This window comes from Panthera leo, chromosome F3 (assembly GCF_018350215.1).
Source record: "Panthera leo isolate Ple1 chromosome F3, P.leo_Ple1_pat1.1, whole genome shotgun sequence".
Lineage (NCBI taxonomy): Eukaryota > Metazoa > Chordata > Mammalia > Carnivora > Felidae > Panthera > Panthera leo.
The window spans coordinates 54,162,559-54,187,868 of NC_056696.1; the positions used below are offsets into that span (position 1 = coordinate 54,162,559).

The 25,310-nt window shown below is 38.4% G+C and overlaps 1 long non-coding RNA gene across 1 annotated transcript; it reads right to left on the reverse strand.

Annotated features, from left to right (window-relative positions):
- Window positions 1-2,577: 2,577 nt before the first annotated feature.
- On the reverse strand, window positions 2,578-24,301 carry LOC122211764. Its single transcript, XR_006198820.1, has 3 exons — window positions 24,198-24,301; window positions 4,728-4,833; window positions 2,578-2,797 (listed from the first exon to the last, which is right to left on the reverse strand). It is a non-coding gene; the product is annotated as an uncharacterized LOC122211764 (long non-coding RNA).
- Window positions 24,302-25,310: the final 1,009 nt, after the last annotated feature.

Sequence of the window (25,310 nt, forward strand, 5' to 3'; positions counted from 1 at the left end):
ATATCCCAGGGATTGTGTGAAGTAGCTTTAAATATGAAATGATCATAAAAACATTACATAGCTACTTAACATGTGTATTCACACGAGAGGTTTTTCTTAAGGTCTTTTAATAGCCCCATTTAACTCATCCATTATTGTAAATGTATGTCAATTATTATGCAAGGAATACCGTAAGACTTCGTGACTTGGTGGCTGAAAGGTCAGTAAAAGCCACCTTGTCTGCATGAGATAACCCCCTATTTTCTAGGAATATTAAGATAATGTTATAAGAGCCATATTTGCAGAAGCATCTCAGAAACGTCAAAAGCTAAAAAAAAACAAAACCCAAAAACAAACAAACAAACAAACAAAACCAAAATCTCACCCCTGAACTTCTAGCAACACTGCTGATATTTCCGAGATCCTTTATTAGGAACTGGTTATGTAACCTCTTAAGTAACACTTCCATGAGAAGAAAATGAAAAAAAAAAATTCTTTAGGACAAAATCTCTGAGCAAGGGAAAGAAGGAATCCTCCTTCTCTGGGTATAAAAACTGTTCACATTTCCCATGTTCTAAGAGTGAAAAATCCATATAGTTCATGGTAATGAAGCCCGTTCTGAAATTATGTGAGATGCTTGATTTCTCCCAAACATTGTGGTGCATATTTTTAGATCCCATGGCAATTCGTATTTTTTCCATTTGTGCAAAAGCAGAGAAAAGGGTCGGCTTGCCTCCGGCACTGGTATAGCTTGTAAATGCTTAAATACTGCTGTATTTCTCTCCCAATAGCTTGTGTCTGGGCAAGTGTTTCTGAAGCTGTTCCTCAGCTTTCTCGCTTGTAGGAGTGGTTAAGAGTCAAGCCCTCTTTCCCTGAGGGCACTTTCTGTAGCACCTGCTCTGATCAGCGAACAGACACTACACTATGCACCCCTTGCTATTGCTTGTGGACTGACTGGGTGTCGCTCTTGGTAATCTGACCTGCCAAATGATCTTTAAGACCTGCTGAAATATGTATGCTTTCGGGCTCACTCCAGAGGTCCTATTGTCAGAACCATAAGCCGGCATCATCCTCCAAGTCATCAACTGAATCGAGTGTGTCATGACAAATTGCAAAATACCTTGTTCAACTGTTTGCGCGTGGATGTGCTAACCTCAATATCAACACACAGTAGCAGGCCATGAGATTCTCTTAATCCCTTTCTTCCAGTCAGTCATTGCCATTAAAACAAACAAATGTCAACCGTTCACACTCATAAAGTTTCCTCAAAGTCTCTAGCAATGGGATACAATAATAACAAGTATAAAATTATCCTAAGTTTCCACGGTACCTTTCAGTGAAGACTTACGAATTCAAAATGTCCAGGGTGCAATGTTGCTACTCCAAGGAACAGCTAGGGAAGATAAGCACTCCTGGAACTAAGACCTCATTCTTGATTTAGCTGAAACAATACCACAAAGTTGTTATACAACTGAAAGAGAGAATGATAAGGTATTATTATTAATTATTCTATTAGATATTTGTGGCAGCAAGAGAATGAAGAAGAACGATAGAACATTCCAGAGTCGATTCAGTTGACGATTAATGGATCTGCTGAGCACCCTTCCTCCTTTCTCACTCGTGCACATGGGCCTGCTTGAAGCCTGAGGGGCCTATAATTTTAGCACTGTCTCCAATGGCATGACTAAAACATCATGGGGAGGAAATGCACAACAGTGAGGAAAGCACAGGTTTTGCTACCACCATCTCCCACGTGAACTCCATGGGACTTGGGCAAATCCCTTCACTTCTCCAGGCCTCCCCTTCCTCTTCCATAAATATCAATATCGCAGGGCTCTTGAAGGTTCAAAGCTGATTTACATGAAGCACCTAGCACCACGCTTAGGTTCAGAATAGTGATTTTTCTTAATGTTTGTATTTATTTTTGAGAGAGAGAGAGAGCGCGAGAGAGAGGAGCAGAGAGATGGGAAGACACAGAATCTGAAGCAGGCTGCAGGTTCCAGGCTCTGAGCTGTCAGCACGGAGTCCATTGCAGGGCTCAATCCCACAAACCGTGAGATCATGACTTGAGCTGAAGTCAAACGCTCAACAGGGCCACCCAGGTGCCCCCAGAATAGGGGTACTTAAATAGGTGCTTTAGTTTTCAAAAATTAAAGAGCCAAAACTTCAGCGGCGCCTGTACCCATTCATCCAGATTAATTCATTAGTAGCAAGTAAGGCCCAAAGAGACCTGAATGGAGAGCAGAGAAGTTTCAGAGAACAAAACTTGTCCCTCGAGGGCCACCAGGAATGGGACCTTACAGAGATCAGGAGAGTGGGAGCTTACAGAAGTGTAAGCAATGAGGATGCTCAGAAGGAGTTTTCTGAGGCATTGAACACAGTTTCTATTGCTCTGGACTAGCCCTGAGTCTGGACGAGGATCATTAATCGGAGAGCAATGAAGTGTTATTAACATCAACTTATGCATTTTATTTTGGAATAGTCCATTTCTGTTTCTTTCTTGTGAGAAACATTTCCCTCAGCATTCTCTCAAATTGGCAAGTTTGTTTGTTTGTTTGTTTGTTTGTTTTCTCACAATGCTGTTGGAGGGTCCACTGATGGAAGATTCGACCGGAGGCATGAAGCACACCAGAGGTGTGGCCCTGGTTCGCATGCTTCTGTTGGATATATCGATAAACCACTCTGGAATCAGGGTGCAGATGCCTTCTGCCACAGATTATGAACTGGGGGCCAGGGTTGTGAAACTCTGCAAAAAACATTCTTCTTACGTTTTTATTGCCTACAAAATGCCAGGAGAGTTTCCAAGTAAGAGCAATCACTGTTAAAGAAAATGGGACATAAAATAAACTGTTATTACCTGCAAAACAGCTGTATTTCCTTTTCTTCCCACAGATGCACATAAACCCTCTGTATACTCTGACATGAAGAAATGTAATAGAACTTTTATTTCTGTAAACACTAGATATTTGTTCTTTGATAGGTAACATCTGAAGAAAAAAAAAAAGTTGTACTTAAAATTTTATCAGCTGTTCCATGATCTCAACATTAAAGAAGGGATCTTGCAAATTGATCTGGTCATTCTTGGTCTAAGTCCGTGGGCTGTCAAGGTTAAGATCAAGTGCTTTGCAGGAGGACAGACTGGAATCCAATCCCACCTCTGCTGCTTAGGACGTAGCATGGGACCTAAGGAAAGATATTTCAGCTCTGCGAGCTTCAATCTCATTGTCAAAGGGTGAACAACCATGGCACCTACCTCACAGGTCTTAGGTACTAAATGAAATATAATATCTAAAGTGCTAAATACAGCACTTTGACCCATGGGAAGCCCCAAATAAATGATAGCTATTATAGCAAAATTGTACCTAGTAAATGGTTGTCTGTCATCATTTCATAATATGTAAGGGGACCTAATGTAGAAGTTAAGGAAATGAGAATATTTTTAATTGCACACTTCTTTTTCCCCTTTCATTTAAACCCATTGCTTGTCCTGATTGTTTTCTTTAAATGCTATGAATGGTTTCCCAGTTCCCGTCTTATAGACATGTTCTTCACCTATCTAGAATTTACGGCTGAGAGAGACCTCATGTATAATTTAATGCAACTCCCTTGTTTTCCAGACGATGGAACTAAGCGTTAAAAGATGACATAACTTGTGTGATGTCGCAGGTGTAATCATCAAGACTCCTGATAATTCTGGGCCTCTGTCAGCGTTCCTTTCAGGTAGTGATCTTTGTTTTTCTTTAACAGATACTTCAGCTTTATTTGTACAAATAGCCCAGGAGGACAGCGGCCCCATGCAGACAGAAGCCCGGGAGTCACTCCAGTCCTTCTGTCTTCATAACAGCAGACAGAAGTCTCTATGCTAAAGACTTTGTGGGGGCCTGGGTACCTCTGGGGGCTGAAGCCACAGCTGCCACCTGAACCTTGGTTTGAACTTTGGCCTTGGACTTTGGCAGGCAGAGACTGAGAGCCTTGGTGATATGAGCAGAGCACATTTTTTAAGCTTGGGGTGAGCGATGTAGGCGAGTTGACTGAGCTTGCAACTGCTACCCTTTGGGACGGTGGGCTTGATGTCATTGGGCTTTACAGGGGCCTTGCTAGCCTCAGCGTATGCACTCATGGCTTTGGCATTGTTGGTCTCCATCTTCTTCTGATCCTTCTTATTGTGCTTCCTGGAAAGCACGTGTTCCTTAGGAAATTGGGATCAATTCATTTAAGACATCCATGACTTTGTTTTGATGTCATTTCTGTGCCATTTTAGGGACTGGTTATACATAGTGTGGTTCTTGATTTGGCCATGTCCGCACCAAAGCCATGGCTCCCAAAACACCTAGGACCACCAGGTAAAACTCACTGAACTTGAAGCTAGCTTATTCTCTTCTTTGTCCACGATATGAATTCTTCTACTTGTTCCTTTTGGTTGCACTATCATTTTCATGACACATAATTAGCATTTTCCAGGTTCTCTGACCTTTTATAGAACTTGAAGACTCCAAACTGGATGTATTCCCCTATTGGTGTCTATTTACAGACAAGGGTTACTGAAGGGCTCCTCCCTGCTCCCTGATTTTCTGGAACACCACGCCAACTCAAAGGACCTTCTCTGACAACTTTTCTGAGCAGCCCTGGTAAAGGTTACGTTCTCTTTTGACCTCTCATAGTTCCAATTGTGTGGTATTTGATCCTCTTTCCTGGGTTCTAAGTCCCTGGACAGAGGGATTCTAGCTCCTGCAGGGTCACATACTCACCCATCTCCCAACGGATCTCCAGTCACAGGACAGTTCCTCTTTCTTTGTTTGTAGGAGAGCACCTCCAAGGGTCACATTAAGGCACACCAGGGACTGCTTCTGATTTCTGAAAAGTAAAGCAAAAGGCAGGAGATTTTGAGTTTTGGTTCTTCCTCCCTTTTAACTCCTAACTGGCTACAATTTAACATATGACAGTGTCCTGTTGTCTTCTTTCATCACTGTCAACTTTTCTCAGTAGAAGTGTCTTCACAGGCCATGGTATAAATATTCAGACAGATTATTTGGCTTAAAGAAGATTCCACTGGTATCCTAATTTAAATTTTTTTAAGTAAGTTTAAAGAACTCCTAATATCTAGCAACTTATGCTCAGGAATCAAACACTGGTTCCAAAATCAAGCAAGCACAGAACAAGCTACTTCATCACCTACAATTGTTGAATAAAAGCTTTATATGAAAGAAAGAAACTATCTTCCCCTATTGTTTCTAATTTCTGTTATTTTCATCTTGCCTTAGTCACCCATTTGTTCCTGGAGGCCACTTGGCAGGTGGATAAGACACAGACTTTAGAGACATACACCTGGATACAAGTCTTATTCTCTCCTTCTTGTTTTCTGGGTGATCTTCCTCTCTTTCTCAGCTTTCTAACCTAAAAAATGGAGATACTAACATCGATCCCCAGGGTCCTGGAAATATAGACTGAAATAACGATTACTCCTTTCGTCCCTTTAAAAAAACTTTCTGTTTTATAGGCTCCTTTCATGTGAGTCAACTTCTACCCTACCTCTTTTGAGGAAGGCCAAAGAGTATGGATTTGGTGTGTAAAATTTTATAGATCACGTGTATCGGTTTGAAAACAAAGATGTTAAAATTTGAAAACTGCTTTTTATATAACTTTATTAAAACTGGTCTGAAGTAGTAACTTAACTGTTGACCAGTTTCACTGGGGTTAGGGGGAGGCAGTTTGTGGGGTCTATACAGAAAGCTAGATGATGACAGACTTATTTTCAAGAAAAATACCTCTACTTTTAAACCTGAGTGAAATGAATAGACACCTTCCACTGAAGGGGGGGGCATGGGTAAAAAAATATGAGAACACATTTCTCATCCATAAAAGCACCAGGAAAACTGTATTGAGTCTGGATGGTACCCAGCTCAGACACGAGCCAAGGGAAGGCTCTATGCCTTCAGACAGAAATGCCCTATAGATTGCATGTGAGGAAACACAAAAAAAAGGTCTTAAAAAAATCACAGATGGAAATGTTTGTGGCTGGGTAGAGGAAGAAAATTAGAACTTAGTCAATATTCATTTTTTTTAAGTGTATTTATTTATTTTGAGACAGACAGAGACAGTGCAAGTTGGGAGGGGTAGAGAGAGAAGGGGATAGAAAGAATCCCAAGCTGGCTCCACGCTATCAGCACAGAGACCAATGCAGGGCTCGAACTCACAAAATTGTGAGATCATGACCTGAGCTGAAACCAAGAGTCAGACACTTAACCGACTGAGCTACCCAGGCATCCCAGAAATTAGTCAACATTGTAATAATGATTGTTTTGTAAGACCTATTACTTATTAATTTATGTCTATACTTTCCTTTGAAATATATTGTAAGGTATATGGCGGTCTTAATTTGGGAATTCATGTTGGGAATGTGTCAGTGTTGCTGGGGATTGAAAGAACTAACCAGAAAGGCAAACATCCAGGCACCCAAAAATTGATTTGCATGTTATCAAATGTGGTTTAAAGTACAACTGGGAGGTCAAAAATTGGCCTCTAATTACTATCATTGAGCATGCATTTGGTGCATAGCTTCATTTAAGATCCCCTGAACCACTCTTAACTGTAGAGAACAAAATGAGGGTTGATGGAGGGAGATGGATGGGGGATGGGCTAGATGGGTGATGGGTATTAAGGAGGGAACTCACTGTGATGAACACTGGGTGTTGTATCACTGAATTCTACTCTTGAAACCAATATATTGCACTGTATGCTAACTAGCTAGAATTTAAATAAAAATTTGAAAAGGGGGGAAAAAAAGATCCCCAAATCAATTTATGCTCCCTCCTTTCCACTCTTTCCTCAGGGGAGCTAACAGCTGGTTGTTTTCAGTCAAATATTTCTTATTTCTAGAGGGCTGCATCAACCCAGAGAGGCTGGATTAGGACTTTCACTTCACACTCCTTAGAAGCCAGTATTTCCTTTTTGTATGGACTCCCTACAGTTCAATTATTCATTCAAAGCTTCTCCTCTCTATCTCACCCAAACTATAGGATTGCAAGGAAGAGGTCTGGTTTCTCACATCCTTCTTCAGATACCACAGCAGCCAGTGCATGATGGGCTCTCGGCCTGTGTAACAGATGTTGTCCTATGCACATGTCATGTGGTCATGAACAAAACCAACACAAATCCTGCTTCATGGAGCTTACCTTCTATGAGGGGAGACAGGCAATAAGCAAATAAGGAGGGAATTCTCTAGAGAAATGTTTGAAGGTGATAATTGCTTTGGAGAAAAAGTAAGCAGTAAAAGGGGATAGTGAGGCTGGGGATGGGGTTTTCAGTGTAAGTAAGTGATTATGTCACTGAGGCTTTGAACAATGATCTAAAGAAGGTGAAGAAGCAAGGATATCTCTCAGAATTGTGTTTTCTGGTTGAAAAAAAAAAACAGTAAAAGAGAGGGAGGGAGAAAGAACATAGTTGCTGGTCGAGGGCCTCTGTCATTGGGCTGGTTCCAACCTCTGTGCCCCGTAGCACTATGGTAGGTTAGAAATGATACATATAAAAATCTGGGAAAAGAACTCTGGCTTGGAGTTATTTGCCTTCTAGTTTGAAACACATAATCTGAAAGAAAAATTAGATCATGTGATACAGATCAACAAGAAGTCAAGAAAAGTAGGGGCAAACACCAGCTGGGGGCAAGTTCCTGGAGAGGTGAAGGCAGGGGAGGTGCATCACTGTAAGCCAAGGTAGGAAAGGAGAAAGAAAGAGGAGACACAGGGTAGGATTTGATTTCTGGGATTTTCGGAGATAAGGCTGTCTTATCGAGGTTGGGTCAGAGAGGGTGCTTAGTGCCAGAAAAAAGAAACTTTGTTCCTGTTGTGACAGACAATTGTATTAACTAGAAGATTTTATGATGATTAATCTGAGACCCAAGATAGATGGTAAAGGAGGAGAGAGGAAAAGTGAGTCAATTAGTATATGACAGCGACATTTGAAGCATGGAATGATGAGGGCATGGCACCAAATAGGAGAAAGATGGAAAAGCAAGTAGCTAACTGCAGGATGCTGGGCAAGACCCAAACCCTCTCAGTCTGTTCTTTCACCTGTACCATAAATGAATTGGGCCAGATAACCCATGCAGTCAGTTCCAGCTTTAATATGCTATGACTCTGTTTACACTAGAAAAGCATAGTATAAAGAGAGCTATCTGTATTTTATATTAATTGGGCTCTAATATTGCCTCTTTCCATGGTCCTATTTTGTTAGCTACTGTGGGTATACCTAGACCAGTATGCTGAAATATTCATTGGAAGCTTCACTTAGAAAGTCTCCAAGAGTCTTCTGAAATTCACATTCAAATCACTTCGTAAAATACAAAAATTCACGTGTGTGAAACAATGTGAGCTTTCAGAAATAGTTTAGTTTACTCTAAGGCCATTATGAGAAAATTACCAAAGCAGATAGGGAAAAAAAAGAGAGAGTTACCACTACAGGCAAATATACAAGTCCAACACTTCTCATGAGTGAAACCACAAGATGAGGCAAATACTAACTGGAAAAGCCATAGATCGTTTGAAAAACAGCAACATATATGCAATGCCATCGCTTCCTAGGGATGTCAGTTACATTGACTTTAGCTTATTTCATGTTTGGCAAGACTTTAGCCTGGTGACTGACCAACTTATCAACAGTGTGAGGAAATGTCAAGCAAATTTCTCTATAGGTAAGTAAAGTAAAACCATATTAAGATTTTAATTTGGGGGATCTACCTTTAACTCAGCTTGAATCTTCAGAGATGGTTATTTTTTATTCATGTGCTAAATTCATGGTTTCATTCTACTTTGGTGTTCTCATATTGTAGGGTAAAAGAACTCTTCCTAAGAAATCTTAAAGTTAATTTTGTGCAAACACATTTAAACTAAGCATGCTTCGGTACCTCCCTGGTTTCCCACCAAGTGTTCCCACCAATTACTTTGGGGTAAGATTGTTTCAGGACCACGAAAAAAGTAATAGAGGTATATTTAATATATAATGCTATCTACCTCACACCCGTCAGAATGGCTAAAAATGAACAACTCAGGAAACAAGGGATGTTGGAGGGGGTGTAGGGAAAAGGGAATACTTTTGCACTTTTGGTGGGAATGCAAACCAGTAGAGTCACTCTGGAGAACAGTATGAGAGTTCCTCAAAACATTTAAAATAGAGCTACCCTATGATCCAGCAATTGCACTACTAGGTATTTATCCAAAGGTTACAAAAATGCCGATTTGAAGGGTCACATGGACCCTAACTATCAACAATAGCCAAATTATGGAAAGACCCCAAATGTCCACAAACTGATGAATGGATAAAGAAGATGTGGTATATACATACAATGAAGTATTACTCAGCCACCAAAGAATGAAATCTTGCCATTTGCAACTATGTGGATGGAACTGGAAGGTATTATGCTAAGTGAAATAAGTCAGCCAGAGAAAGGTAAATATATGATTTCACTCATGTAGAACTTAAGAAACAAAACAGAAGAACATAGGGGAAGGGAAAGAAAAGATAAAAAGGGAGAGGGAGGTAAACTAGAAGAGACTCAAATACAGAGAACAAACTGAGGTTGATGGCAGGGTATTGGGTGAGGGGGTGGGCTAAATGCGTGATGGGCGTTAAGGAGGACACTTGTTGGGATGAGCAATGGGTGTTATATGGAAGTGATGAATCACTAAACACTACACCTGAAATCATTATTATACTATATGTTAACTAACTTGGATTTAAATTTAAAAATACATAGGTTTATATGGTGCTATCTGGGCACCAAATGCATGCTAAAAGATAACGCAATATGCTTTAGAGCAGAGGTTTCAGGATAGTTCACACAGAGTAAAGTGGTAGCCTCAAATTCACAAATGGGGCTGACCCTATAATTTGCAGGAGGTAGTACAATATGAAAATGTGGGGCTCCTGGCTCAAAAACTCAGAGGGAAAATGCATTTCTGTTTCCACATGGATTCTCTCTTGAGTTGTCATGGTGATTTTATCAGCATGGGAGTATTTAAGACCTTAGTCCCTTGAGTGCAGGGATACTGGCCAGGCAAATGTAGACGCTCACAGACACCCATGACTTGGCTCATGAGGTGCCTGCCCCCCCCCCAACCTTCCCCACACCTGCATTCCCAATAGCACATAAATTCCAAGTGCGATAGGACCTGGATTTTATTGGTTGGCACCACAACAGTAAAATTTGTGCCGAATTATTTGTGCCAAATAATCTGGTTTTAAGAAAATAGCATCATCGATCGCTTAATTTATTCATTTGTTTTATATTTACTTTGTAGAGTTGCTTTGTTGTGTAATTGCGGTCGGAGTGCACAGAATTTTTCAGATGTAATTATTTAAGTAACATTATGATAAAAAATAAGTGAACCTTGGAGATCCCCGACTTGTTTTTCCTTTAAAAGCATCAGGAGTATTAACTAGCGTGAACTGCTTCTATTGCCCCCTACACTCAACGCTGAAGATGCCACAAAAATGAGATGGACTTACTAAGTATTAAGAAAAAAACACCCGGTGTGAGGAATACTTGGGGTACCGTGTGGGAGGAAAACCACACCAAGAGGGTGAAGAGGAACAGACAAAACACAGGAGAGGCTGGAAAGGCAAGGGCGGGTCTTCTTGTTGGGCTTTTTTCTTCCCTGCATCCCATCCAATTTGTCATTGTGGAACAGGAGAAGAGAGTGGGGCCAAAAAAGGGAGGAAAGACATGTATCATGAAAAAACAAGTAACACTAGTGGAACTATGAGGAAAAAAATAGACTTTTAGGGGAAAATGGATCCTAGAGCTACAGAAGGATGCTCGAATGGTCAAGATGTCATTTGCCAAAACCACACAAGAAATTAAATTTATACAGCCACAAAAATTTAAAGAATTGAGAAATCTATAATGAGAAGTAAACAAATCAATAATCCTCTTGGGATAGTTAAAAGAAGTATTTCTTTTAGGAACTGGTAGAATAAGCAGACAAAATATCAGTAGAATTTCAGAATATAATAAAAATTGTAGAAGGTTTGATCAGTAAAGATTACCTAATGGAAATATATATAATGCTGAGCCTAGCAACTGAAGAATTTGCATTCTTTTCAAACAAACATGAACATTTACAAACACTGGCCATATACGGAGTCACAAAGTAAGTTTCAACAAATTTCAAAGTACTGAATTTGTACAGAGTGTGTTGTCTACCCACAGTGCAATTAAGATAGAAATTAATAACGGAAGGAAATCAAGAAATATACTCCTATATAAACTACAATCAAGCAGAAAGAGATTGAGGTATTAGAAATCCTTTTGAATTTACTGCTAACAAAATAAGTATTTCGTCCAGCAAAAGCTGTCAAAGAGGAAATTCCATAATATTAGAAAAGATGAAAACTAAGTGGGTAAGCATCTATCTCAAGAAGATAAAAAAACAAAGCACATGATCTAAGGAGCAAATAAAAGATAGATTTGAGAATGGAAATTGACATATCAGCAATCTTAGAAGGGGGGGAAAATCCAAGTTTGTTCTTTGAAAAAAAAATTTTAATTCATAAACTTGGGAGAGACTGATTAAGAAATAAGAGTATACAGATATCCAATGTAAAAGGAATTTCTAGTGGAAAAGGAAATGCCACTGTAGCAGGCTAAGTAATACCCCCCAAAGATAGCAGGTCTTAATCCCTGGAACTTGTAAATGTTACCTTATTTGGAAAAGGGTTTGTACAGATGTGATTAAGTTAAGGATCTGGAGATGGGGAGATTATACTAGATTATCCTGGTGGGTCCTAAATGCCATCACAAATATCTTTATAAGGGAGAGTCAGGAGGAGATAACCTACTGAGAGAGAAGGCCATGCGAAGATGGACCCAAAAGACATTTGAAGATTGGAATAATATGGCCACAAGGCAAGGTGAGCTAGCACCCCCCATAATTGGAAGAGGCAAAGAATGGATGATCCTCTAGAGTCTCTGGAAGGAACGCAGCCCTGTTGACACCTCAATTTTTGGACCAGTGAAGCTGATTTCAGACTTCTGGCCTGAGAATAAATGTCTCTTGTTAAACTAGCAAGTTTGTGGCAATTTGTTACAGTAGCCATGGGAAATTAAGACCACCCCTCTACTTTAGACTTTCAAGTCACTAAAAAAAATTAATAAGGAAAAACTGTACAACTTTACTCCAATAAATTTAACAAATAGATTAAATGTACAATTTCCTATGAAAGTAAAAACTAACAAACAATATCCAAGAAGAGATTTAAAAATTTGAATGGTCCTATCAAACCATTGAATGGTTTTATCAAGAGAAATGTCAGGCCCGTATGGTTTCACTGCAAATTCTTTGATGCATTTACCAAAGAAATAACACAATAAATCAGACTGATTCTCGTACAAATTGTCCCAGAGAAGATAAAAAAAGTTACCACTCTTCAAACTGATTTTATGATAATTTTTATATCATAGCCTGAGAGTTATATTATGAAAAGAGGAAGTTTTACTTTTCTTGCTCATCAACTGAGATGCCAAGATTTTTCAGCAAAACATAAGCAAACCAAATTCAGCAACATTTAGATTGATATACCATGATCATGTTAAGTTTATTTTAGGAATGCAAAATCAGTTTTACAGGAAAATAACAATCAATATATGTTGCCACATTACTAGAAGAGAGGAGAAAAATCACAGAATATCTCGGTAGATGTAAGAATAGGTATTAGATAAAATGCAAAGTCCAGGAATTTTAAAAACTCTTAGCAACAAGTGGAAAAGAAGGAAACATCCTCAGTCTATTAAAGGCTATCTACAAGAAACCTACATCAAAATTAAGGCTGAAAGTTGAACCCTATTTCTTTGAGATAGGCAGTAAAGCAAAGGTTCTTGCTCTGACAAGTTTTATTTGACGTGGAATGATGGACTTTACCAGTGCAACAAGACAAAGACAACAAGTAAAAGATATAAGGATTGAGAAGGAAGAATTAAAATAGTAATTATGTGTGAAAGATATGTTTGGGTATGTGAAAAGTATAAATTATTGGATAATAATTTATCTAACATTTAGACAATTATTAGAATTAATAGGTAAGTTTATGCAGGTTCACAAATGCAAAATAAATATACAAAATCAATTTTTATTTTATATTTTAGTAAAAAACTACATGAAAATTTAAAAAGTAATATAGACATAGGTCCTTTACAAAAGTAGCAAAATGATTCATATACTTATAATGTATATGCTATAAGAACTTTCTTTTTTTTAAATCTTTATTTACTTTTGAGAGAAAGAGAGAGAGCCCAAACAGGGGAGCAGCAGACAGTGAGGGGAACAAAGGTATCCCAAGCAGGCTCTGCGTTGATAGCAGCAAGGCCTATGTGGGGCTTGAACTGTGAGATCATGACCTGAGCCGAAGTCAGACGCTCAACCGAGCCATCCAGGTGCCCCAAGAACTGTTTTAAAGATGCTGTTTTATTAAAAGCATAAAAAAAACTCAAGAAAAATAAAAATGAGAGTTATAAGATACTCATGAATTGGAAGTCTCACTGTAACATAGATACAAATTTTCTACAAATTGATCTATAGAATCAATGCCATCTCAATGAAAATTTAAAAAAAATTAAGTATTTATTTTTAAGAGAGAGAGAACACGAGTGGGGGAGGAACAGAGAAAGAAAGAGACACAGAATCTGAAGTAGGCCGCAGGCTCTGAGCTGTCAGCTCAGAGCCAGATGGGGGGGCACAAATTCACAAACATGGTCATGAGATCATGACCTGAGTCAAAGTCAGACATTTAACTGACTGAGCCACCCAGGTGCCCTAGCAATGAAAATTTCTTAAAGAGTTTAATGTTTATTTATTTTTGAGAGAGAGAGCATGAGCAGTGGAGGGGCAGAGAGAGAAGGAGGCTCTGTACCCACTGGAACGTACAAACCCAAGATCATGACCTGAGCTGAGGTCGGACACTCAACCAGTTGAGCCACCAAAGTGCCCCTCAGTGAAAATTTGAACGAGTGTGTGTGTGTGCATGCATGTGTGAATTAGCAAAATGATGCTATATTTTATATAGAAAGGCTAAAAGACAAGATACTTAGGAAAACTACAATAATGAAGTAGAATTGCCCCGTCATTGATCAAGTCTTACAAGTGTTTTAGGAAGTAATTAACGTACAGGATTGGCACAAAGGTTGACAAATGAATGAGTGCAAGAGGGGACTCAGAAACAGATCCATGTATATCAAAGGTGACACTATAGAGCTACAGACGAAGGTCTGTCTTCTTAATAAAGGGTGTTTGCCCAATCGGATGCCCATATAGAAAAACAAAAAGAAAACTTGATCTCCACTTTATGTCGTGCACACAAATCAGTTCCAGATAATTTGAATACCTAAAAGAGAAAGGTAGAACAATACAATTTTTAGAAGATAATTTTTGGAAGTATTTTCACAGCCTCAAAGGAGTGAAACGTTTAAAAAAATAGGGGACTGAAAGCACAAGTTATAGAAAAAGACTGATAATTTGGATCATGTTAAAATTAAGAACGTCTTCATCAAAAGATAGCATTGGAGAATGAAGATGTAAGCTACAGAGTTGGAGAAGTTATTGGCTACACATATAACCCACAAATGCTTCTTACCTACAAACTACTAAAAATACCTACAAATCAATAAGTACAGATGACCAGAAGTGTGGGATGAGGCCATTAACCGGAACAGAATCTTCACAAAAAGATATCGAAATGGCTAATAAAAGTATTTAAAAAGTGCTTGATATTACTAGTCCTTGGGGAAATGAAAATGAAAGCCATTATAAAATACTACTACATAGGGGCGCCTGGGTGGCTCAGTCGGTTAAGTATCCAACTTTGGCTCAGGTCATGATCTCGCGGTCCGTGAGTTTGAGCCCCGCATTGGTCTCTGTGCTGACCGCTCAGAGCCTGGAGCCTGTTTCAGATTCTGTGTCTTCCTCTCTCTCTGACTCTCCCCCATTCATGCTGGGTCTCTCTCTCTGTCTCAAAAATAAATAAACGTTAAAAAAAATTTAAATACTACTATGTAGTCATGAAAATGACTAAAATTTAAAGGCATGCAGTAACATTCAGATGCTTAGAACTTTCTCCCATATTGTTGGTGGGAAAGTATATTAGTACAACCACTTCAGAAAATAGTTTAGAATTAACTAAATTTGAATATATGCTGGCTCTACAATATAGCAATGCTACTCCTTAGAGGATAGTAACAACTGTGTGTACATATGAGCCAGGTGGTGTGGCGAACAAGTAAGTTTACAGAAGCATTGTTTGTACTAGCAAAAATTATATATAACTCAAATGTCCATCATTTGGAAAAATAAACAGTAGTATACAGCACTGAAGATGAACGAACTACTGTTAATCACAACACGGATGAATTTCTCCAAAGTAATGTTGATTGAAGGGCACATGGGTGGCTCAGTTGGTTAAGGGTCCAACTCTTGATTTCAGCTCAGGTCATGATCTCACAGTTTGTGGGTTCATGGGTTCATGGGTTCCAGCCGGCATTGGGCTCTGTGTTGCACAGAGCCTGCTTGGGATTCTCTCTCCTTCTCTCTCTCTCTGCCCCTCCCCCACTCCCTCTCTCTCCCTCTCTCTCTCTCAAAAAACAAACACTAGACAAAAAAGTAATTCTGACTGAAAGAACCCAGTCACAAAATGCTATATAGTGTATGATTCAATTTATATAAATGTCACAAGCAGACAAACTTCTACTATGCTGTTTAGAGATGTACCATTAGAAAAAAAAAAGTAGATCATGATAATCTGTTTTAAGGAAGGAGCATAGCTGTGATGTTTTTGAAATTCACGATGTTTTCATTCTTTACCCCACTGATACTTTTGTGAGCATTAACTTCATGAGAATTCTTTAAGGAATATCTATGTCTTATGCCCTTCCTATGTTTAAAAATATTTTAAAAGAAATTTTAAAAGAAAAAGAAAAGAGAATGAATGATTAAACTGTCATGAAGATAATAAACATATATGTAATTGATGATATAGGCTCAATATATATAAAGTCTTAACTGACAAAGATACAAATAAATCAATAATTATAAGTGGAGAGTCTAACACATTCCACCAAGAAGCTCTAATATCAAGCAGACAAAAATAAACAGTGATCAAATATTAAATAACATTAATAATGTGTTAAGATGAAAAATTTACCCACAACTCAGAGTATTCACATTCTTTTTGAACACAAGTGAATGTTCTCAGAGACTGGATCCTAATTTAGCCACAAAGCAATCTTTAGTAAATTCCATGTTTCAACCTCATATAGACTATGTTCTCTGACCATAACAAAATATAATTAGAAATCAATAACAGGACATATTTGTAAAAAATATTATAAAACATATTCTGGCAAATATATACACACATAGCATGCTGGTACAAAGCCCTCAATTAGAGAGAAAAATAATGAGAAAAATTATAGAATATTTAGAACCGAATGCCAGCAAAACAATGCATGTGACAATTTGTGGAATACTGCTAGAGCAGTATTGAGTGGAAAATGGGTGGCTTGAAAACAGTCATTAAAAAATTACAAATTGAAAAGAAATTATGAAAGCATTTATGTCATATTGAATTGTGGCTTCTATTTCTTTATTCCCACCTATATCTACATCCCTTGCCATATAAATTTGAAGTTTCTTCCACAAAATTGCACAGCATATTGCCCTGTTGTTTGACTTTGAACTTGGCCACATGCTTCGCTTTGGTCAATGGGAGGTAAATAGACAGGAGACAAGTAAAAGCTTGAAATGTGCTTGTGCCTTGGGACTTGCTTTCTTGTGCCCTCTGTGACCATCATGGTAAGAGCATCTTCTAAAGTAGTTTGCTGGCCCTTCGGCCCAGACCCTAGAGTGAGATGGGAGGGGCAGACCTGAGCCCCCTGGAGCCACAGGTCAAAGGAGAGCCACTCAGTCAAGCCCTATCTAGGCAGCCCAACCAACTCCAAGAAATAACTAGCTATTTTATTCCACACTGGGGTTTCCAGGTTGTTACGCAACAAAAACTGATGGACAGAAAAATCAGTACCTAGAAAGGGAGCTGCTGCCATAATGAAAACCTAAAATATGTGGAAGTAGCTTGAGGACAAAGGCAGTGGGGAACTCTTATAGAAAGCTGAAAGATGTTTTTGAAGGCTGAAAAATGGCAATTCATGTTATATACTGGCAACCCATTTGTAAAAGTTTTGCCTTCAGTAACTTGGAAGAAAGAAAATGAATCTAACAGATTTATGGGTTTGGGCAGGATGGTTTATGGTCAGAATGCGAAAAGCGTGAGTCGACTGCTCTTAACCGCCTGTAATAAGGCGCAATGAGAAAGAGATGGCTTCAGAAATAAGCCAATCAGTCTGCAGTCTAAATTTAGAGTGAATGTAGATAATTTCTGTAGAAAATCCAGGTCTGTAAACAAATGATTACAACTAATGAGGATGCGCAGCAAATTCCCAAGTATTAGATCAATTCGCAAAATGTAGTATCATTCTTTTATTCAAAAACAAACGGTTCACTCATATAATAGAAAAGAAGTTGTCGTAATTGGTAACAGCTATAAATCCATAAATCATCCAGGATTTGACTTTCAAACAATAAGCCTTTGGGGAGCCTGGGTGTTTCAGTCAGTTAAGTGTCCAACTCTTGATTTTGGCTCAGGTCATGATCTCGCTGCTCGGCTTGTGGGTTTGAGCCCCACTTCCGGCTCTGACAGCACAGAGCCTGCTTGACATTCTCTCTCTCCCTCTCTTTGTGCCCCTTCCATTCTCTCTCACACACACACTCTCTCTCTGTCTCTCAAAATAAACAAACTTAAAAAAAAAACCTGTAAGACATCTCTAAGACTTTATGCAGGTAATTAAAAAATATCTCTACCAAAGAAATAAAAGAAAATATGAAAAAAATGGAGACAATATGTTTATTACATTTGATTTATAAAAATGTTAATTTTTTCAGGTTAATTTGTATGTTAAAAATTCTTCTAAAATTTATAGGGTAATCATTTTGAAAACTTGAAAAAACATTTTGAAAATTAAAATGTTTTTTAACATTTATTTATTTTGAGAGAAAAAAACAGAGTCCAAGGAGGGGAGGGGACAGAGAGAGAGGGAGAAACAGAATTAGAGGCAGGCTCTAGGCTCTGATCTGTCAGCACAGAGCCCGACCTGGGACTTGAACCCAGGAGCTGTGAGATCATGATCTGAGCCAAAGTCAGATGCTCAACAAACTGAGCCACTCAGGCACCCCAAAAAACATTTTGAAATTTATGAGAAAGAATAAAATTTTCCAAAAAATGAAGAATTTGAAAAAATAAGACAAAGTGTGTGGGGATGAGTGAAAGATGCATTCTCTCAGACATTAAGGCAAACTACAAAACTATAGAAATAAAATAATAAAATATAGAATTAAAATATACTACCAATAAAATGCAGTCATAAATATAGTAATAGTATAGTAAAGTATAGTAATATAATATTATGTCAATAATATAGAGATTGTCCAAAGATAAATATAGTATTATGTCAATACCATAGAGATTGTCAAAGAGAAGAACAACAACAACAAAAACAAAAAAAATGAAGAGGGTCACCTGGGTGACTCATTTCGTTAAGCATCCAGCTCTTGGTTTCAGCTCAGGTCATGATCTCACAGTTGGCGAGTTCGAGCCCCGCATCGGGCTCTGTGCTGACAGTGCAGAGCTTGCTTTGGATTCTCTCTCTCCCTCTCTCTCTGTCCCTTCCTCACTTGCACTGTCTCTGTTTCTTTCAAATAAATAAATGAAGAAAGAAAGAAAGAAAGAAAGAAAGAAAGAAAGAAAGAAAGAAAGAAAAAGAAACTTAAAAAAATCAAGGAATGGACTTTTCTATATACGGTAATTTGGTATAATATAGATGTGACATTATACATTGGTAGGGAAAAACAAAGTTGGTAGGGAACAAGGAAAAACTTACATCACATTAAAAATATCCGAAGTGGATTATAAAAGACCTAAATGTGAAATTTGTATTATAGAAGTAATTGCAAAAACACTAGAAACATATATTTTTAACTCTGAAGACATGAAGAAACTGATGAGTATGACTTTATCAAAATTAATAATTTCTAGTGAACAAAGACAAAGGCCAAAGTTACTAGATGCATGACTGACTAGAAGGCATTCACAAAACCCGAAACTGACAGGGATCAATATCTAGAATATACAAAGAACTCCTGCAAATGAACAAGAAAGTGATAAGAACCCAACAGACAAACGAGTTTGCTCTTTATATACAGATTATAAATAGGCTTCGCAGAAAAGAAAGCCTGATCTAGCACAAGAATAAGATGTTCAGAGAAGTTTAAGTCAAACCAATACTATGTTAGTTTTTAAATAATCAAATTAGTAAAAATTTAAGAGCAAAATAGTATCACGTGCTGCTGAAGGAAAATAAAATTCAAACACCGTGCTGCTGGGAGTTCAAACTGCTCTAATCCTGTAGAATAATTTCTGTAGTGAAAATAAACATATAAATGGTCAATAACTCAGTAACCCCCTCCTGGGCATATAACTTAGAAAAATAATTACATTGGTCTGTAAGGAAAAACACCCCAAGATGTTCATTGCATTATTGATTGTATTAAGGAATTGAAAGCAACCTTATCATTCATCACAAAGAGAACAGATAAAATGCGATATGGTTTACTATGCAGCAGATTTTCTCCCCAAACATGGATAAGTCTTAAAAACCTAGTGCAGAGTAAAAGTAAGAAACAGCATTCGATAGTCAACACAGCACAATTTCTGTATATAAAAATTCTTATACACACAGATCAACATTTCGTATTTTCCAAGGATTCACAAAGAGCTTTATGGTGGGGGAAGGGAATGAACTTGATGCCAGAGGATGAATATAGTATTCTTTCATGAAAGCAGTAGGATTGATCCAACCTTGTGTCCCATATGTCCAAATAAGAAAAAAAGATATACTATTATTCAATTTCGAGAAATTGTTAAATACAGAGTTAATGTTTTAAGATGCTAGTCTCAGGATTTAGATGAATTGGATTCAAATTTAGTTAGACTCTGTACTAACTAGATGGCCCTTGTACAAGTTATTTAACTTCTTGAAGCCCCCTCTGTTTCATGTATGAGTTGGAGATAGCAGTACTTACCCCATTAAGCCGCTGGAAATATTAAATTTTTTAATGCATTAAAAGAACCAGCATGGTGCCAGCACATAGTTAGGTCCATGACTGCTTTCCAGGCAGACCTGTATGTGCAGAGCCACACTGACGCTGACTTTGAACTACTTCAGTGTTGCCCACTCAAGACTAACTCTCCAAAGCAGATACTATATACATCTGGATCTGAAATACCTACACCTACCCCCACTGCTCCCCTCCCCATCTTAATGACGTTTTCTCCCAGTCTCAATTAGATTATCCTGGAATCTCACCTAGTCTCTCTTGGGGGGAAAATTTTTTTTTTCACCATAATGAACTATTTTTTTTTACTTAGGTACAAGATATTTTCTTAAATTACCCAAATTCAAATAACGATGTCTTGATAGTATCTATATCCCCATTTACTGAAGTTGAATAGAGTTGAGCACCATGTTCACATAGCTGGTTTGTGACAGAGCTGGAATTTGAACCCATGTACTACTGACTCAAAGTCCAAGCATGAAACTAGTAAGACACGTTGCTTCTCTTCATCGTTTTCCCATCTACTTCATTCAGCACAACCCAATCTTACTAAATCAGAACAACAAGGAAGTCACGTGGTATAGAATTCCTTATGTGTAAAAACATCATCATATCTAAACATCAGTTTATTTCTTATCCAGCCTGGAGATTATTCTCAACTACATATTTATTTCTGTGGAGGAAGGGATGTTTTTCCATACATGTCCTTAAAAATACAGGCTATATATCTGTTTTGACTTGTAAGCAAAGAGTTGATACTTTAGGGCTTATCAATTCATTTTGTTCACTAAAGGAAGAAGACCAAGGCAAAATACAAGTCTAGTGGAGATAACGAATCTCAAACAGATTAATACAAAAGGATCTGGAGGGTTTTTTTTCTTTCTTTCTTTCTTTCTTTCTTTCTTTCTTTCTTTCCTTTTTTTTTTTTTTTTGCATTAATGTTTAGTATTTTTCATTTGTAATGACATGAAACCAATGTCTATAAGGAAAAAAAGCCAATCGTTGCATATAGCCCTAGACCTCATTTTAGAAACTGCTCTTCTGACGTTAGTGCTGTTATTTCTTTAATAGCAGACGGTTCCTCACTTCCCAACAAAACTGTGAAATTCGGCTGAGCATGGCGGATGGGACTGGAGTGTGAATACTGTGATTTAATGCTCCCGCTAGTCTGAATAGTCTGAAATGTTTTCCTGTTAGGTCCTTAGTCACCCCTCTCAGCAGCTTATTTGCATTTCCCAAAAGCAGCTCTCCAGAGTTCAGGCCATTATGGAACACATGGGCCTCCGGGATGTTGTCACAAAGGTAACGGGCATTTTTTTTTTGGTGGAGTAAGGTCCCATTTTAATTTGACTGCACGTGACAAAATGTGTATTGACTGAAGCTTCACTGTTGCAGAATCCTTTGCCAAAGCTGCATTACAGCGCCTGTGGCCCAATGATCCAAGTAATTCCGTATATTCTAGGACATTTAATTCTTTTTTAAAAAATAATGCTGGAAAAAGTATACCATGCTCAAAGAGCATTTTAATTCATGCTTTGGGCTTCTGTGCTATTTATAGTTGGCTGCTGTTTAAAAATATTTTTACACACACTCTTGATTTATGACTTTAAATTTAAAACACTTCCTACTTGGGGCAAATTTTCTCATGGCCAAAATTCTGTGGCATGTTACGGCAATGCATTAGTACATTGGGACATCTTTTCTTTTTTTAAGGTTGTCCAATTGATGGAATAGTTAATTATTAATCTGGCTGGCATCTGTAATGAAGAGGGAGTTCTCTGTCTCTCTCTCTCTCTCTCTTTTTTTTTTAGGTCATGGACTTGGTATGTAAATCTCTTGTGAGGCTGCAATCATAACATTCCTGCAGCTATGGTGTCACCTATTGTAATTTTTCTGCTAATAAACAAATTTGAACTAGCCAGGAATCCTAAATTTTGAGACTAGTTGTTTATCTCAAATATACTCCAGAGAAATAGTAATGCAGTTCGGCTTTGAATTTAATTTAAACAGGAACAGGCAAAACAAATCTCTATGGAGGACATTTGACAATAATAAAATATTTCTCCCAGCGGGTGAGCTGGTAGCAATAGTATTGTTGCGATCCAAGCTCACGTTTCAGGAGGTCATTACCATCATAACAAGCCCTTGGACCAACTGTCATGGACATGCAACATTGAGCCCCTGATGGGCACATTATTTCAGACCTTTAACTTCATGGAGAACAAGATAAATACTCCTGGGAAAGGGGGATTATATTTTGAAATTCTTTTCTGTTTTGTTTCATAATAAGATGAGGTGGGCAATCAATCTGAGGCTACTTGTTTCATTTTGTTTTTTCCACACCACCAAGGGGCCCGAGAAGCCAGACTTCTGGATGCGAAAGGGCCTGAGAGCCTGACTTAACCACTTCGGTATCTATTGGACTACGGAAGAATCCACGCAGTTCATAAACTATCGTGGATGAAACAAGAAACTTAAACACACCTCTTTTTTTTACAGATTAATCGCAAATGAAAGTTGGCAAAAAGCAAAATGTACCTAAAGTTTTTTGCATAGGCCCGAGAGTGAAAGACTCTCATTTCCGTTACCATTTCTACCTCTTGCTTACCTAAATCTGAAGCTTGGAAAACGTAGGTAAGACAGGTCATTGTGAGAAATGAATTTTGTTCTAATTTTGCTTCTGTTTTTTTTTTTTTTTTTAAGTAGGGAAAAACAGGTATTTAAACCACACCTAAATTCACTTGAAAGCACATGGAAAGGTCAAATGAGCAGGATTTTTTTTTCCTTAAAGGGGATTGTGAGATATTCTGCATAAGCTTTGGAGCAGGTATTTCTGCTTTTATATGGTTAACCAACTGGGCCATCCAGGCACATTTCTGCTTTTATATGGGACACGACCATATAAAAGATGTGGAGTGGGAGTCATCTAATAGAACATGTCCCCCATGTGTCTGGGGAAGGATGGATGGGAAGAGACGACCAGGCAGTGTGTGAGGGGGACGTTGAGGGGAGGTGGTGGCTGAAGCAATCCAAATGCATCTCATTGGCTTTGTGATTAAAAACAAGGCTTAATCCTTTTGTCATGATATTAAAAAAAAAAATAGTCTAAAACCCTCACAAAAGTTCAGAGCCAATGTGCGAGAAGTTTTTATTTTTTTAGGATCTCCCTGGCCTCTTTGAGGAACGTGTAACAATTTACGTTTTCTTCATATGTTTTCACATCTGCCCGTTTGAATCACCCGGAGATGATTTTTTAACTGTTCAGAAGCCCGGGCCACAATTAATCCCCTAACTTCTGTGGGTGGAGGATGTCAGGAATTCTGAACGCTCTTCAGGTGATTCCAATATGTGGCCATGTTTGGGAATCACTAGTTTAAAGCCAAAAGTGACTTACAAACAACAGGTGAAAAGAAAAGTAATCCCTTGACACAAATACACAAGCCGTTTGTCAGAGGTATTCACTGTTTGTATATCAAGAAATAAACATGTTAAAATGTCAAAATCCTATTTTATTTTCTTTTACACCTGAGGCATCTCTGATAACTACGTCAGTACCAGAAAAGTGACTCCGTAATAATTCAGAATTCCAAAAACCAGCAAGAGAAGTCTGACATTTTTCTTAAAAGCATTCGCCTGCGACTTACATGTGTTTAAATGAGGACCTCACTGAAAGATCACAGGCGGCTTCTTCCTGTTGGGCTTGTCCCTCGCATGGTGTCAGGTCCCCCCGAATACTTTGCAAATATCTAAACTAAAACACCTCAGAGTCTCTGTCGCGCTATTGCCACTCAAAGGACATTGAAAGAGGAAGAGACCCGTGAGTGATGCTGCTAGCTAGGGTATCTTGGTGATTTAGGTAATCTCATGCCCCTAAATCGGATTGCGTTCGGTGGCCTTTGTGTCATCAGCTGGCGCGAGAGAACCGGCCACCTCTGAAAGGTGAGAAATACGGTGGCCAAACACAACGACAAAACGCAAGATGGGCAGAGAAGCCAAGAAAGCACATATCAGCACCTCGGTGACGGCTCCAGGAGGGTCCTGTGGACGTGCAGCTTGACCCAGGGCAACAAGGGCCGCGACCTCTCCGGGGGAACGAAAGCAAGGGGAGGCCGTTTGCTGTCAGCAGTGCCTTTAACCCTCTTGAATTCGGAGACAGCTCCCCCTCCTCGCGCACACGGATCTGCAAGGTCTCTGTTGATTTCCCATTCAGGAAATCTGGCCAGCGACTCCGCGGCTGCTCCGGAGAGCCTGCAGCTCGCCGACGAGCTGCGTGCAAGCACATGATTTAATTGTGGATGGAGGGAAATAATAGGTATCTCTAGCAGGTTTTAATATGATCTTAAAATAGGGAGAAAGTTTTCTGTTATGACATTGACATAGAGGCGATGATTTTGAGTAATGCAGGATGATGTGGAGATGCTTTAAGATTAAATGAGAGCTATATAAAGGCTTGTCAGAATGAATTCTAATGTGCCATGAGACACTTTGCATACTCTTAAATATGCAAAGTGTCTCTTGGCACCCTAGAATTCATTCTGACAAGCCTTTATATAGCTCTTATTTAAACTCCTACTTTATTTTTAGGGAATAGGTACTCAGAGATCCTTTTTGAATGGAAGCAACAAAGGGCAGTGTTTATTGATTTGGCTCTTTGGTGGGGGGAACAAAAAAGAAACACAATACAAAGAGCAATCAAAAGTGGAAGCTTGTTTAATATTGCTCTACCGTCATCCTGAAAGGCATAATAATTTGAGTTACACATCTGAACTGATTGGAGTTACAGAATCATATCTCCTTTTTGCATTTAACAATATATACAATATAAAATAAATACATTTACACAAATGGACATTTGCTGGAGCACACAGTATGGTACACATCACAAAAATATACAATTGATTGCTTTACAGATGTGAAGCCCATCTACAGCTATAGACATGGTTTTATTATTATTATTATTCTTTTTACTACTGGCTATAATGCAACTCCTGGATTATGATAAGCAGTTTAAATTTTTTGTCCTTTTACGATCTTTGCACATAAGACTGCCATAAAATGTTTTCCTAGGCAGGTAAACAGAGACGCTTAAATAATTAAAATACAATCACCAACACCCATTTTCTCTTC